General features: G+C 45.3%; 1 non-coding gene across 1 annotated transcript; it reads left to right on the plus strand.

Annotated features, from left to right (window-relative positions):
- Positions 1 to 2,111: 2,111 nt before the first annotated feature.
- Positions 2,112 to 2,215, plus strand: LOC131925917 (U6 spliceosomal RNA). The gene has a single exon (XR_009383411.1). It is a non-coding gene; the product is annotated as a U6 spliceosomal RNA (small nuclear RNA).
- Positions 2,216 to 17,983: the final 15,768 nt, after the last annotated feature.

A 17,983-nucleotide genomic window follows, 5' to 3' on the forward strand; every position in this document is an offset into this window, starting at 1 on the left:
GTGCAGATGCCCACAGAGGCCAGAAGAGAGCATTGGATGCCCTGGAGTTACAAGTGGTCACATGGCGTCCACAGTCAGGAAGCGGAGAGATATGAATGCTGGGGCTCAGCTCACTCTCTCCTGTTTACTCAGTTCAGGACCCCAGCCCAGGGAATGGTGCCACCCACGCTTCTGGAGAGTCTTCCCATCTCAATTAACCTAACCAAGATAATTCCTCACAGACGTGCCCAGAGGTGTGTCTTATGGGTGGCTTATCAAGTTGACGGTTGACATAAGCCATCACAGAATTTTTACCTTACTTCCAGAAGCCAGTCTAACACTTCACAGAGAGGCCTTTGATGGGTTCCTGCTTGGCACATCAACGCTGAGAACCTTATCATGACGGCGAAAAGTGATTTGTTCAGTAAAATCACAGAAGCTTCGATGACGAGAAACCAATGAGCCACATGGCGGCAGGGCCCATAAAACAGCAGGAACTGCTCACCCTGGAACCTTACCAGCAAAATAAGAGGTGATTAAAGGCAGGAAATGAACAACTTTAGTGCCTTCACATAGAATGGCTGCAGGCTTTCCATGAGTCGTTGTTCATAGAAATAGCTCACTTATCACCAGCAAGCTGTGCTAAACACACAAACAAGACCTGGGCTTGTTTGGCACATCATTTTTTTAAAAAGTTTTCTTTCAATTTTAAATTAATGCATATGTGTGCTTGTGAATGTAGGTACCTGCAGAGGCCAGAAGAGAGCACTGGATCTCCTGGAACTAGAGTTTACAAGCAGTTAAGTCACCCAATGTAGGCTCTGGAAGCCAAAGTCAGCTCCTCTGCAAGAGCAATATGTGTTCTTAACTACTGAGCCATCTCTCCTGCCCCTAGAAGAGTGGTTCTCAACCTTTCTAATGTTGTGACCCATTAGTACAGTTCCTCATGTTGCAGTGACCCCGAACCATAAAATTTCCATTGCTATTTCATAACTGTGATTTTGCTACTGTTATGACTCGTAATGTAAATATCTATGTGTTTTGATGGTCTTAGGCGACCCCTACGAAAGGGCTGTTTGATCCCACATGTTGAGAGCCACTGCCCTCGAATATCATTTTAATGATGGCTAGGCCATAGGTCTAATCATCATGTAGCCTGTGTAATTTCATAGGGAGGAAAACTCAATGTTCCCTTTGGGCCACTCTGTTGACCAAAGCCACTCTTCTTTCTACGGCAAGAAGGGTCATGGGTAGACAAGCAACATAGGCTATACCTATATCCAAACCACTTTTTAACTTATACTGTATAATGGCTGAATTGTATCCCTCTGGAAATTCATATGCTAACACCCTAGCACCTCAGAATGTAATCACATCTGTAGAATTCTTAGAAGGAGTAGTTGCATGAAAAACAGGATCATTAGGGTGGATTCTAATCCAACAAGAGACACTCAGAGATAGGTATAGACAAAGGGATGATTGGCATGTGAAAGTACAGCAAGATGACCAGTCACCTGCCAAGCAGAAGTCAACCCTGTTGTCATGGTTAATACTGATTGTCAACTTGGGAGGATCTAGAATCATCCAGGAGACAAGCCTCTAGTTATGTCTGTGCGAGAGTTTCTAGACTAGGTTAATTGATGTGGAAAGATCTGCCTTACATATGGGGACACCATTCCATAGATGTGGGGTTTGTGCAGAATAAAAAGGAAAAAGCACACTAAACACCAGTGTGTCTCTCTCTCTGTTTCCTGGCTGTAGATGCAGTGTGACCAGCCACCTCACACTCTTACTGTGTCACAGCTTCCTGTACAAGACGAACTATATCGCAGACCTGCAAGCCAAAAATAATCCTTTCCTTTCTTACGACGCTTTTGACAGGCATTTTGTCCTGGTAACTAGAAAAGTAACTAATGTATCTGCAAACACCGCAATGTTACCCCTCTAAGCTCCAGAACAATGAGGCAATAGAATGCTGTCGTCTAAGGCTCCCAATCTGGAGACGTATTTCTTTTCATCAACTTGGCAACCACTCTAGAACTTAATTTCTAGGACTGTTGGGAGTTTTGCAGCTCTACATTACAATTATATTCCTGCATATAAAGTAATGCCTGGTGGAGAATTAACACTCAATAATATTTGCAGCACATATACTAAAATTGGAATTATATAGAGAAGATTAGCATAGACCCCGTGAAAGGATGACCCACAAATTTATGAAATGTTCCATATTTTATAGCATCTTTTGTTGGGGGTTTACACACACACACACACACACACACACACACACACACACATACATATACGTATTTGTATTACATGTGTACATGTATACATGAATATATATGTATTTACTTCTATAAAATAAAGATTTGGGGTTTGTTCAGAAAAAAAGTAAAAGAAATGAAATGAATGGTAAGAAATTTAAAGTTTTTTTGCAAAGATGAAGAATGAGACATCTTCTTGCTCCTGTGTTTCAACAAAATTGTAGAAGATATAGCTGTAGTAATAAAAGACAAAAATCACAACTAAAATGTACAAAGGAGGGAAGAAAGGAAGAAAACAGCTTTGTTTTCAGATGGTGTAATCATCTATGCAGAAAATTTGAATGAATTATCATAGTGCCTCCTATAATTAATAAGCAGTTGGAGCATGATGATAGGATTTATAAAGTTAATACATGTTAAATAAAGATGTGGAGGGAAGATGGGGTGAGGGGGAAAATACATAGAGGGACAGCTAACACTAGCATGGTCATTTGAGGGGGCATATGGAAACCAACAATTAAGTTGTTGGCCAAAAGGTGCCCCATGGAAACTCCCAAACAACTCCGTTATCGCTAAGTCTACTGGTTGCTCTCCATAGTCTGATGGTAAGGCCCTATTGCTGTAGACAACACTTACATATTTCATTTGAACACAGAGAAGGGGAACTGGTGCCTAACAAGATCCTTCACCCCTATTGATTAGTGTTCATGGTACTAGAAGATATTTGCACTCTACCAGAGAAAAAAGTAACCAACCCAGTTACACATCCTTTGATCTACAGTAGTGATCTGCCTTCCCAGTTACACATCCTTTGATCTACAGTAGTGACCTGCCTACATAATACGTTGGTACAATAATGGCACTAAAGTGGTTGGAGTAACCAACCACTCTCTGATTGGTTTGAAGGCCCACTCCGTGATATGGGACCCGTACCTAACACTGCTCAAATAGCCAGGAACCTGAGACCAGATAGACCATGGGCCTAGGGGAAAACCAAATACCACTGTTCTGCTAAGGGAGCCTAGCAATAAAATGACTCCGACTGACACTCTGATGTGCTTACAGGTCAGTATCTTGCTCAGCCATCATCAGAGCAGCTTCCTCCTGCCGCAGATGAAAACTAACACAGAGGTCCACAAATGGACAAAGTACAGAGAGTGAGAGACCTTGGACCACTCAGCTGTAAATAGGATATCTCCATCAAATCCCTCCATCAGGCTCAGAGAACTATGCAGAAGAGGTGGCTGAAGGTTTTAGGAGCCAGTGGGGATCAAAGGCACCAAGAAAACAGTGCCTTTCAGACACAACAGGACTGATACATGTGAACTCACAGAGACCATAACAGCATGCTCAGGGCCTACAGAGTTCAAGCTAGATGGGGTCCCAGTACTGAGTGTTCTTATATATCAGCAATTGAAGAGTTGAATTCAAAATTAAAACACAGGAGCTGAAGAGATGGCTCAGTGGTTAAGAATACTGGCTGTTTTTCCATGACCCACATGCAGTTCCCAGCATCCACATGGCCACTCACAACTATCTGTAACTCCAGTTCCAGGGAATCCAATGACCTCTTTCAGCTTCCACAGACACCAGGCACACATGTGGTACACAGAAATACATAGAAGCAAAACACCCATACACATAAAATAAACTAATAATCAAAATATTTTAATCTTTTTTATTAAATTTTTTATTCATTTTACATACCAACCACAATTTCCCCTCCCTCCTCTCTTCTCATTCCCTCCCCTCACCTTCCTTCTGCTCTATACCGTCCATTCATCCTCCTCCATTCGGAAAGGGTCAGACCTCCTAGGGGAGTCAACAAAGCATGGCACATCAGGTTGAGGCAAGACCAAGCTCCTCCCCTCTGCATCAAGGCTGAGTGAGGCATCCCATCATAGGGAATAGGTTCCAAAAACCTAGCTCATGTGCCAGGGACAGATCCTGGTCCCACTGTCAGGGGCCCCACAAACAGACCAACTACACAACTGTCACCTACATGCAGAGGGTCTAGGTCAGTCCCATGCAGGTTCCCTAGCTGTCGGTCTAGAGTCCGTGAGCTCCCACAAGCTGAGGTCAGCTGTCTCTGTGGGTTTCCCTGTCATGATCTTAACCCCCCTTGCTCATATAATCCCTCTTCCCTCTCTTCAACTGAACTCCCAGAGTTTGGCCCAGTGCTTGGCCGTGGATCTCTACATCTGCTTCTGTCAGTTATTGGATGAAGGTTCTGTAATGACAATTAGGTTAGTCACCTGTCTGATTACAGGAGAAGGCCAGTTTAGACACCCTCTCCACTATTGCTAGGAGTCTTAGCTGGGGTCATCCTTGTGGATTCCTGGGAGTTTCTCTGACACCAGGTTTCTTCCTAACCCCAAAATGCCCCCTCTATCAAGATATCTCTTTCACTGTTTTCCCTCTCTGTCTCTCCCCCAACTTGGCCATCCAGATCCTTCATGTTTCCTTCCCCCATGCCCTTCCCTCTACCTACCCACCCCCTGCCCCCAGTTTACCCAGGAGATCTCATCTATTTCCCCTTCTCAGGATGATTCGTGCATCCCTCTTAAGGTCCTCCTTGTTAGCTAGCTTCTCTGGGGGTGTGGATTGTAGCTTGGTTATCCTTTGCTTTACATCTAATATCCACTTATGAGTGAGTACATATCATGTTTGTCTTTCTGAGTCTGGGTTTCCTCACTCAGCAATCCCCATCAAAATCCCAACACAATTCTTCACAGACCTCAAAAGGACAATACTCAACTTCATATGGAAAAACAAAAAACCCAGGATAGCCAAAAGAATCCTGTACAATAAAGGAACTCTGGAGGCATCACCATTCCTGACTTCAAGCTCTACTATAGAGCTATAGTAATAAAAATAGTTTGGTATTGGCATAAAAGCAGACAGGTGGATCAGTGGAATCAAGTCGAAGACCCTGACACAAATCCACACACCTATGAACACCTGATTTTTGACAAAGAAGCCAAAAATATACAATGAAAAAAAGAAAGCATCTTCAACAAATGGTGTTGGCATAACTGGATGTCCACATGTAGAAGAATGCATATAGATCCATATCTATTGCCCTGCACAAAACTCAAGTCCAAGTTCATCAAAGACCTCAACATAATAATTAAAATTTTTAAAAATACACACAATAACATTTGTATTATCACCAAAAACTGTAAAATATTTAAGTATTAAATGTAAGAAGATGCCGGGCAGCAAAATGGGTCAGTGGATAAAGGGCATGAAGCCTGATCACTTGAGTTTGATCCCTGAAACCACATAGTGGAAAGAGAGAACCAAATCCTCCAAGTTGCCCTACACGCACACACACACACACACACACACACACACACACACACACACACACACACCACACACACACACACACACACACACACACACGCATGCACACACGCATGCACACACTAAATAAATCAATAAATAAATGCAATTTAAATAAAAATATGTGCAATCTAAACATGGAAAACTGCAAAACTGTGATGAAAGATGTCAAAGGAGTACTAAGTAAATGAAGAAAGAGTTTGTGTGTAAGGGCAGGACATCTCAATAATGGTGAGTTATTAGCTCTTTTCACATCGACCTAGAGTCAATGTAATCTCAATCAAAATCTCAGTACATTGATTGATCAGTATCAACAAATTGAATTCTATGGTTTATTTGGAGATGCAGAGGAGTCAGAATAGGCAGCATGTTATTGAAAAAGAACAAAGTCAGGAAACTGATATTATCTAACATCAAGACTTACTGTAAAGCCACAGTAATCAAGACAGTGAAGTATTGGTCAAAGAATAATAATAACAAGATTAGTTGATTAGCAACACAATAGAAATCCCACAAGTGACCCATATAAATGCAGTCAACATCTTTGACAAATTATCAAAAGAAACATAATGGGGGGGGGAAGACTTTTAAAACAAATGATTCTGGAAAAACTGGATATACGAATGCAAAAAAAATCTAAAAATAAAGTTTACACCCTTCATAAAAATGTAAGATGGAACAAAGATCAAGATGTAAAATGCAATGCTATACAACCACCAGGAGATAACAGGAGAGAAGTCTAATTGACATTAAGTCTGAACAGGGCTTTTTAGACACAAAACCAACAGTACCGTCTACAAAAGACTCAGTCAAATCCACGAAAGGAAGAGTTTTGTTTTCATTTTATCTTGAAATACACCATCAAAAAAAAAAGGAAAAAGGGAAAGCCATGGGGCCAGCAAGATGGCTCACTGAGCAAAGTCATTTGCTGCTAAGCCTGAGGACCTGCGTTTAATCCCTGGAACTCCCATGCTGGAAGGAGAGAAGCAACCCCAGCAAGTTTGCCTCAGACTTCTGCATGTGCATGCTCTTTCTCTCTGTCTCTCTCTCTCTCTGTCTCTCTCTCTCTCTCTGTCTCTCTCTGTCTCTCTCTCTCTCTCTCTCTCTCTCTCTCTCTCTCTCTCTCTCTCTCACACACACACACACACACACACACACACACACACACACACCACTAGATAGATAGATAGAGAGAGAGAGATAATACACGGATGGATGGATGGATGGATGGATGGATGGATGAACGGTTGGATGAATGTACACAGACTAAGGAAAGCCACAGATGAATCCCCAAGGCAAGAGCATCACCTGGGAAGCATCTTTTAAGCACCTACTCGGGGTTTGTCAATAGTTAAAGCAAAGGGCCAAGAAAGCAAAGAGACTTCAAGTTTGATGATATGGCGGGAAGCCAGAGCTGAAATTAAGACAAAACCAAAGAACCGTGGTGGCTGGAAACACTAAGGAGCCTGGTCTGGAGTCAAGAGACAGGGGCCTCACTCAAGTCCTCTCCTCTGCAGCTACAACTCCCTCGCCTGAAATGTGAAGAGGTCCAATGAAGTGAGATCAGGAGATGCCTGTGGTGGGTCTCTTCTCATCCATCAGTCTATGAACAGTGATAGTCTAGACCAGTGGTTCTCAATCTGTGGGTCAAGATGCCTTTGAGGTCACCTAAGACCATCAGGAAACACAGATGTTTACATTACAATTCCTAACAGTATCAAAAGGACAGTTAATGAAGTAGCAGTGGGAATAGTTTTATGATTGAGGTCACCACAACAGGAGGAACTGTATTAAAGGGTCGCAGCATTAGGAAGGTTGAGAACCACTGCTCCAGACAGTCCAGCTTGTCTGTGAAGATGAACCTGAGCAGGATCCCTCAGGACACGGGTGGGTGAAGAAGCTAATCTGAGGTGCACAGGCAGTGGACACAAAGGTGGACAGAGCAGACGTGGGTGGCTCTAGGGTCTGGTCTTTCCCTTCCCTGCACTGCACCTGATTCCCCCTGAATTCTGTGAAGTTCTCTCTCTCTCTCTCTCTCTCTCTCTCTCTCTCTCTCTCTCTCTCTCTCTCTCTCTCTCTCTCTCTGCCAACATACTCCCACTTCCCGACTCCTCATTATTTCAGTTACGGTGTGTTGCTGACTGTAGTCCTGTCTTGAGAATTTAACTAGATCACTGCTAAATGCATTCCGTTTGTACACCTGATCGGGGTCATGGTCACATTCCACTGTGGACACTGAGGATCTGTGAATATTTTTAAGTATTTTTTTTGCTACATAATATGGAATTCAAAAATAGGTATTGGACCTGCCCTTGGGCCCCTTGTGTGGGCCTGAGCTGTGAAAGTGTGTGTCAGCCATGTTTCTACCCAAAGATGTGATTCAGTGACTTAGATGGTCTGGGGAGGTTTACCAGCTGTGGAGGTTTCTGAGATTCCCCGAGTGACTCTCATGGGCAGGAAGCCACCAGATACACTATTCTCATAAAGGTCAAAAGGACTGGCAGGCAGTGTCCCTTAGGAAAAGGATGTGAGTAGCTCTGTTGTTTATTTCGATTGTCAACTTGGTGGGACTTAGGATCACCATGGAAACACACAAAAAAGTATCTCTGTGACAATGTTAACTGAGTTGGAAGACCCACCCTGAACATGAGTGACATCCTTCCATGGGCTAGGGTCCTGGGCAGCATACAAATGAGCCAGTGAGCCACCAAGCCCAGTTAATACTTGGTGAATCTCTACTATGTGATATGTAGACAATTATAGTGATAAAGACTGATCTAGAGCCCCAGAACTTAACTCAGTACCTGGTCATACAGGAGTTCCCTGACCCCCCTCCACAGCCAATAGTCACTGAATGACCAGTTAACTCATATACCTTGGTGACTGCTCCTCACCCACAAGAGTGGACAGTGAAAAGGACTTCTTCACCTGTCCTGACAAAAGGGATATGCCCTTTCACCAATACCATCCCTTTATGGCAGCGGGGACATTATTTCTCCCTTTGGAAAGGAGAGAAATAAGTGCCTAAAAACCTGAACACTGAAGACAGACTATCAGATGAAATCACTCTGTGTATGTGGGGGGGGGGCAGATAATGTTATTTTACTTTTTGGATTTACATTGAAGATTTTAAGAATGAAATAACATGAACTCACATCTAGTCTGGAAGTTATCTGAGAGGCGAGAATAGAGAATGGGGAAACTGAGGACCAGAGCTGGAAGCTTTGAAGCTAGCCAGCCCAGCCCATGTTGAGCACCAGAGAAGCTGGGTGGGAGCCCAGGTGGGGACATCAGTGGTTTGCGGACTAGTCTGGAGCTTGGAACCAGCCAGTGAGCTTCAAAAACACGGAAGCCATGTTTCTACCCAGAGGTGTGATTCAGTGACTTAGACAGTTAGGGGAGGTTTACCAGCTGTGGAGGTTTCTAAGATCGCCGGGTGAATCTCATAGGCAGGAAGCCACCAGATACACTACTCTCTGCTCATCTAAGGCCGTCTAATAGTTCTCAACATAAAATTGTTCGTGCAGTGGAGATATAAGAGGAGATATTGCAGAGGAGCAATGGGCAGACCCTGCCCGCACTTTGTCAAGGATGGAGAGTATAGTGGTCTCTCCCCAAGTCTTTCATCCCAAGCCCCTCCGCCAACAGCTGTCTTCCCACTTCATGGCTCCTGACTCAGGTGGGACTCATATTCAATAATGCAGTCCCATCAACAACTCACCGTCACCTACACACGGCATCACCCTTAATTAAGTCCTTCAAAGGACCTCTAGAGTCTGGCTGTTCCTTCAGTCTGGCACTTCAGCCTGAACCTCATGATTCCCATTTTCTTCCCCTCCCTTCCTTTTCCACCTCATTCTCCTCTGTTCTCTTTGGATGATGGTGAATTACCCACTTTTGCCTCCCACTTAGGTGAGGCCAGGGCTTCTCAACAGCGCTATGATTGCATTTAATCATTCTTGGATGGACAAATGGGTTTTGCCAATTCATTTCTAACAGTACCTGCAAACCCCTGCTCACCTGCCTTCCCACAGACTCCCACAGGAAAGCCCATCTTACCAGATAATGCTTCATCTTAGCCAGAATGTCTCAATAGTAGGTTTCATGTTCTCAACTGTGCAAAGCGATGGGGGTGTGATTTTTCTTCGTGAAAATGCTATTATCACAGAACCCCAGGCTCACGTCCCCCAACAATAGTTCTCTATTATGTCTGGGGAAAATGGTACTTTAGAGGGAATTTGCATGTGGCTCTCTGAAAGAGGCCAAGCGTGGCTCAGAATCAAAGCACTGCCTGTGAATGGTAACTCAGCCAACCTCCCTGACGGGCTCAGAGCCCTAGTCATGCCCAAAGGTCTGACACAAGAAGACCCCTAAAGGAGGGGGCTCACAAGACCACACCCCTCCCTGGGGGAACTATTGGCAATTAATGGTTGCTGAAGCAGGGGTGTAGTTTTCTTCTATGGTGTAGCCACTGACAAGTTCCCATGCTCCTGTAAGCAACTCCTGCCTCATGCTCATGCAAGCCACCCCAGTTAAACTCAGTGGGTCAAACACACACAGACACACACACACACACACACAGAGAGAGAGAGAGAGAGAGAGAGAGAGAGAGAGAGAGAGAGAGAGAGAGAGAGAGAGAGAACACAAAATAAAAGCATGAAGATAGGAAGTTAGAACCCTGGGACCCAGAGGATAGAAGGAAAGAACTCCTATACCTTGTCCTCTAACCACCACACAGGTACTATGGTTCACACACACACACACACACACACACACACACACACACACACACACTACAAAGAATAAAATGTAGTTTAAATTTCTTAATGTGTCATACCAGGAACGTAAACTAGGACAGCCACTGTGAGAACCAATATGGAGGTTTCCAGAAGAAGACAAGAACGTGTCTTCTGCATGACCCAGCTGTACCAGTCCTGTCTGCTGCCAACGGAGGGATGTCATCAGAGATGTGCGGATTAACTCCATTAAGTCAGTCTCAGAGAGACAAATAGCCCATGTTTTCTCTCATTCATAGGTCTTAGATTTTATAGAGACAAATAAGATCGTGTGTGTATGTGTACATATGTAGACATATAGAAACATATAGAGAGATATATATGACATGAAAGTGGAAATAAACTGTGTCGGGTGACACAGAGAACTAACAGACGAGACAAAGAAGGGAAGGATGCAGAGAATGAGGAGATATGCTCATCATGCAGCGTAGACATGCATGAAAGCTTAAAACCCAGTCAATGAAACTGTGAGTGTGCACAGTGGAGCCCTTTTCAGCCATGAGGAAAGCAAAGCCATGTCATTTTCAGGAAACGCGTTCAGCCGGTGAAAAGCTCGCTCAGCAAATTAAGCCAGTCTCAGAAAGGCAAAAACAGTAAGTTTTCTCTCGCTTGTAGTTCCTAGATTTTATGTAGATATGTAAAATTGTGTACGAGCCATAAAATCAGAAAGGGAACCCATCTAGGCATGGGGATTAACCAGAATGACAGTGTGGAAGGGAAGGAAGGAGAAAGGGGCAGAGGGATGAGGATTAACCAGAATTACAGCACCGGAAGGAAGGGCATAGGGAATACGTTCAATATACAATATACGTTTGCGGGAAATTTGACAAGAAAATATTCTGGGGCAGCTGAGAGAGCTCAGCAGGTAAATGTGCTCGTCACCAAGCCTGATGACCTGAGTTCAATACCCAGGAACCCACACGGTGGACCCACAGGTGTCCTCTGACCTCCACACCTGTACACACACACACACACACACACACACACACACACACACACTACATACACACAATAAATTGAATGTAGAAGCTGAACATGTTAAATATTTTTAAAACGCACTGATTAGTTTGTATTAGACCGTGCTCCTTCTCTCCATCAAAGCCTGAAGTGGACAGAGCAATCTAAACTTTTAAAAAGCCCATCAATTATCACATGCTGTTGTATCTTCACACACTCCCATCCCACCATTCAAAGAGTTTTCAAGCACTAAATATGTCCTATTCTGCCTTTGACCCTTTGGCTATTGAAATGACTGAAAACCCACCCTCACCTGGAGGCACTCTCCTCAATCCATGCAGAAACTCTAGGTCCCAGGAGTGGCTGGCAAAATCCAAGTGCCTGGCCTGCCACCTTGTGGACACTCAGAGTAATGCACTTACCTCTGAAGACCTGCCTAGAGGTTAAGGCCATGAGAGAAAGAACACAAACATACCACATTAAAAATGACCCCTGGAGGGGACTTTGGAGAGGAGCACTTTTCTTCAAACAGTTAAGGTTTTACAGGAATGAGGCACATTTCAAATGCCCCCAAGTCCAAATCACACACATTTTTATTTATTTACTTTTAGTATGTTACTTTTTAGACAAAGTCTCACATACCCCGGCTGGCCTTGAACGTGACAGAGGATGACCCTGAACTCCTGATCCTCCTGCCTCCACTGCCTGAGTGCTGGGATTACAGGCAAGCACTCCACCATGCCCAGTTTATCTGGTGCTGTAGATGAAACAGAAGCACTTCTCAGACCCAATGCACGTGCTTGAACAGATTCAGACAAGGGTTCTCAAGCACTGGGTCCTGTCAGAATCTGTGTGTGTAGGAGGGTGTTAGATGTCAACACCCACTCATTCCCATCAACCTGGGTCTCTGGAATCCAGGTCCCTTTTCCTTACGTCTTAATGAACTTATTATGGTTAAAAATAACCGTGTAAGAGCAGGAGAGATGGCTGAGTGGGCAGTGGTGCTGTGTCGCACAAGCCTGAGAACCTGTGTTTGATCCCTGAACCATGTAGAGGTGGAAGGGGAGAGCAGAGTCCACAGCTGTCCCCTGACCTCCACAAGCATCATGTCATGTGTCCACACATCCATCATTCGCATACTGCTGGGGATGCTGGGAATGTGTTGCTCTATACACACAACAACAATAATAAATATTAGGACTAACAGAACTGCCAAAGCAACCATCCAGCATCCTGTGTAGTAGCATCCAGTGTATTCACACTGAGAAACGTATCCCAGGACTGATTCTTTCTGCAAAACTGAACACTGTCCTCTAAACAGATCTCCAGCCCTCTCCCCTCAGCTCTGACAGGCGCCATTTTCTTTCTGTCTTTGAGTTCTGTGATTCTGGGGCCCTCGTATAGCAAACACAGCGGCTGAAAACATGAAATCCTCAAGACTTAGCACATGCAAGGTACGATGGACTTTCTTCCTATCGATGAGATGCTGACCATGCTCTGTGCACCCGTCACCATCAGCAGCCTCTGCTCCTAGCTCTGGCTCTGTGACATGCTGCTGTGGGCATATAGTGTGACCTCCCTTTGCGATCCTGCTTCCGTTCTACCGAATAACCAGAAGCAGGACGCAGGTGTCACACTGGGACTCTTTTTTTTAATATATTTAGTTTTAACAGTCCTAAGTGATTTTGAGGACAGAACCTCTGGGGTAGCCCCAACCTTCACCACACAGGTAGAGAACCAGGGCCTGAGGAGCAGGGAAGGAAGCCATGGCTGAGGTCGGGTTCATTATCCACCATCTAAGGCGTACACGTGGAATCCCATGCATTTCCAATTACTCAGACTGCTAACAGCCTTGAGGAGAGACAGGCAATAATTACAAACAAATGAAATGCTCACTTTCTCCTCTCTCTCTCTCTCTCTCTCTCTCTCTCTCTCTCTCTCTCTCTCTCTCTCTCTTTCTCTGCCTCTGTGTGTGTATGTCTGTCTGTCTGTCTCTGTGTGTGTCTCTGTGTATCTCTCTCTCTTTCTCTGTCTCTGTCTGTCTCTCTCCAAAGCAGGGTCTCAGGGATCCAAAGCTGACCTCAAATTCTATATGTAGCCAATGTTGACAATGATCTTTCTTCCTTTTTTTAATGTGTGGTATGCATGTGAGTGTAAGCATGTTTACATATGGGTATGGAGATGTAGCCTGTGGATGCCCAAGGCTGATGTTGGGAATCATACTCCACAGCTCTTCTGCCTTATTCACTGAGGCAGTCTCTCCAACTGAGTTTGTGGACCTAGCTAGTCTCACTAGACAGCTCAGTCTGGGAATCCCTTGCCTCCAGCAACCAGGGCTGGAACTCCAGGTGGGCTACAACACTCCCCCAGCATTTATGTGGTTCTAGGGTCTGAATTATGGTCCTCGTGCTTGTGGGGAAAGAGCCTTCTCCCCAGCTCACCCCCCAATCCTCCAATCCTCCCTGCCTCCCTGGAATTATAGGCATGCACCACTACAAGTGGTTAACACAATTGGAATCAAACTGAACGCCCCATGCATGGTAGGCGAGCACTCTACTTATCGAGCTGCATTACAGGCCCACAGAGTGATTTCTGGACAGCAAATGCCACAGTAACATAAGCTAGCCAGAACTTGGGTGACAAACGGAGCTGACTGTGACCTCAGCACTCATGGAATTCACGCAACTAGGATAAGCTCTACAGTACCCATAAGGCTGCTGGGATCCCCCTAGTAGAGCTGAGTAGATAGGGGAACATCACAATTGGGGGTCTGATTAATTAGTATACAGCCAGTACATGGCGGAGTCTAGAACAGAAGGCAGGCGGTAGGGCTCTGGAACTCCAGCTGAGGGCAAGGGACAGGGGAGCTGAGATCTGAAGAGCAGTGGAGTCCTCGCCAACCACAGGCCAGAGCAAACGCAAATAAACACAAAGGGGCAGGAGAAACTTCCAGCAGCTGAGAGAAGCCCAGTAGCACAGGATACATCAGAGGGAGGGCCAGGCCCAGAGGGTGGTAAGGTCAGAGCATGGAAGATTGGGTCGCCATGTTGGGGGAGGGGTGATTTTGTTCTATGGGGTTTGTGAGCCCCTGGAGGGTTCTAAGCAAAGAGGACAGACACTTCAGCTGCTCTCCTGATAACTGTCCCCAGTGGTATATATTTAAGGTGTTTGCAACAGAAAACAAGCCTGGCGGGAAGGGGGAGGCAAGGGGGAATGTCTCCAAAGTTCTACATTTTGTGAACATCTTAGCAACATCCTTTGCAAAGTCTTACCCTGAGACTAAGGCACGGCAGTGTCTCGGCTGTGAGCCCCTGCGTGCTGCCTCTTTTCTTGGCTGGTGTTACTTAGCTGGTGACCTGCAGCCACCTTAGCTGTAGGCCCTGTAATTACTTTTGCCTCATCACCATCCCGGACATCCCCAACCCCAGGAGGAGATCTTGGTCTTCATGGGAATCCAGATGGCCCACCTATTGGGCCCCCACTGCTGCAGGAGACTGACCACTAGAGCCCGACTAAGGTGCCAAGCCCCCACAGTCCAGGAACTAGATGGGCTCGTATTTCCACCAGGAAATAGCACTTACATCCACATAAAGCAGAGGGATTAAAGGAGCTTTTACACGAAGGACTTGCCCTCCTCGGAGGCATTTCCATCATCACAAGCCGCTGCTCTGAGACTCTCAACTCAACCCTGTAATGACTTTGCCTTTGATCTTGGCCGAGTCGCCTCCCCGCAGAAGCGAAGTCCTCAGTATCCCAGCACTTTCCACCTGGGTAGAAAGAAGCATGTCATCTCTTGCAATATCAGCCTTATAAGGAATCACCTCCACTCCCTCCGGACACTGTACTTTGGGGACAGTAAATCTAAGTGACTGTTCCCATGTTGTAGAAGCTTGGGGGAGGGGCAGGAAGTCCCCTGTGCTTTTGCCTCCCTCCAGTTGCCTTGGTAGAAAGCAGTCACGTGCCCCTCAGCCAGTTGAATCTTGCTTCTCTGAGATGCTGGATTTGAAGAGTGATCTGAGGCCTGCAAGAAACCAGGGTGCGGGGCTAGAGATGCAGGCAGTTCCTTGGTGGAGAGCTTACCCAGCAGGCATGAGCCCTGAGTTATAGTTCCTGTACCACATGAATTGGGCGTGGAGGTGCAGGCCTATAATCCCAGGACTTGGGCTCTGGGAGGCCGGAGAATCTTCAGAAGGTCAAGGTCATCCTCAGCTACCTAGTGAGTTCAAAGTCAACTTAGGCTACAAGAGATCCTGTATCAAAGTGAGGAGTGGATTGGGATGCATTGATTCCCATGCTCCGCTGAAGGAACCAGTGAGCAGAGCCTGCCAATGAGACCTTCTGGGAGCAATTTGGTGCCTAGTGGCTCTGGGGTCATTCTTTAGCCATCAACTGAGTCTAGTGAGCAGCTGCATAGCCTTGTCAAAAGAGACCCGGTCTCCTTCAGCAAATGATCAATGAAGTTCCTACTGTTTGAAATAAAGATACTCAGTGAGATATGAAGGGCATTCAGGGAGCACCCACATTATCCGGAGGAGTTGCTTTCCTCTGTAACAAGTAGAGGAGTTTCCAGCCAAGTGAGTAAGTTCTCTTGAGAGAATGAAGCTGGAGGTGACTTCTCAGTTCGTGTGGAGTATCCTCTCTCCAGGGGAATTTAAATATAGCGGGGTCTTTGAATGAGGTTGCACATCCTAGAAAATGCTGAGAATAGATTTTACAAGATCTTACTATTAAAAAAGAAAGTAGCTATATAAGTTCACACATATGTTAGCTAGCATTGCCAAGTGTTTTCTAAGTGCTTCAAGTACTTCAAAGTAATTTGTAGTACATAGTAAATATATACAGCTCTACTTGTCAATGAAGAATAAAAATTAAATTCAAAAGTTGAGCAAGGAGGCCAGGCAGTGGTGGATGGAGCACACCTTTAATCCCAGCACTTGGGAGGCAGAGACAAGCAAATCTGTATGAGTTCAAGGCCAGCCTGGTTTACAAAGCAAATTCCAAGATAGCCAGGTCTACACAGAGAAATCCTGCCTCAAAAAAACAAACAAAAGTTGACCAAGGGCTGGAGTGTAGTTTTGTTGGTAAAGTGTATGCTGTTCAAGCATGAGGACCTGAGTTTGATGCTCAGAACCCCTAACTGGGCACGGTAGTGCCCACTGTTAATCCCAGCACTAGGGAAGTAGAAATGGGTGAATCACTGGACTCACTGGCCACCCAGCCTCATCTATCTGGCAAATTTCAGGCCAAAAACACGGGGTTGACAGACCCAAGAAACAGCACCTGAGGATGATCTCTGGCCTCTACATGTACAAACACACATGCACACACACACACACACACACACACACACACACACACACACATATATGCACTCACAAACACACACTCACTCACACACAGTAATGGGTACCTGTCATGGGATGCCCACATAGCCATCAAAAAGATTGAAATGTCAAACCCAGGACGCCCAGAAGGGAATGGAGAACAGGTCCTTATCTTCCATCTGCCCCATCATGGAGCTGAATTACCAACAGCCAATTCCTTTTTAAAGCAATGAGACTGTCACAGTCTGAGCTGACAGTGGATGAAACAGTTCACGATGTTTGACTCTTTAACATTAAAAAATTATCCACCACCCCCACATACACACAAAATGGGATCAGGTAAGAGACCATCCACTCCCAGTTGAGCTGAGCAATCTGTCGCTGTCACCTACAGCTGCAGCAGAAGTCACCACTGAGCAATAACAAAACAGAGAGCCAGTGGGGCTGCCAGTGACCCATGTGCATTCCAGTGCATGGAAAACTCAGCATCCAGAGAGCAGTGTGTGTGTGTGTGTGTGTGTGTGTGTGTGTGTGTGTGTGTACATGTATGTGTATGTGTGTTTCAACCTCAGCAGTCTACCTTCCCAGGGTTCCATTCTCCTCTGTGAAATAACAAGACTTCATTTCTATCCACTCTGGCAAACAGCTTCCTGCTTTTCCTAAGAGAACAGCTGGACTAGAATTGCCAAGTTTAGGGCCCCAGTAACCCCAATAAACTCACTGATTGACCAAGCTGGCTGCGGATGGAACTGTCCTTTGGTCTGCTGTTGTCTTCTCTATCTGGAGTGGATAGAAATAGACTTCCCCAAGGAACCATCAATGGTATTACCCAGTACTGGACCCTGCATGCTATAATACTTGTAGGGTGTTCACCAGAAAAGACTGCCCGGACACAGGATTAAGCCAATAGTAAGTCTTTATGACCCACCTGGTGACTACCCTGGGTGTTCAGGATCTTAGCATAGTCCAGAGTCTTCCTCGTAGTCTGGAGTCCTCCTCAGAGTGAGAGTTTAAGCACAAAAACCATGTCCTGGGTTGACATACTTCAGTCAACAAGAACAGTTAGCCAGAAACAGAAGTACAGAAGCCAAAAAGTGGGGTTGGTACATTTAGAGACTTTCCCAGGACTTTGATGGATTAGGCATTTGATTTCATTTTTGGCAGGTGGTACTGTCTACATGTTGAGTTTTATAGCCTAAATGGTATTTCCACCATGGAGTCAGTTGTGCTAAGGTCTGGGACCCTCTTACATACTGACCTGCCAGGCAGATGTGCCCACTGGTACAATAGTGTCATAAAGGTTATAGACACA

This window comes from Peromyscus eremicus, chromosome 15, assembly GCF_949786415.1.
Source record: "Peromyscus eremicus chromosome 15, PerEre_H2_v1, whole genome shotgun sequence".
NCBI classification, from domain to species: domain Eukaryota; kingdom Metazoa; phylum Chordata; class Mammalia; order Rodentia; family Cricetidae; genus Peromyscus; species Peromyscus eremicus.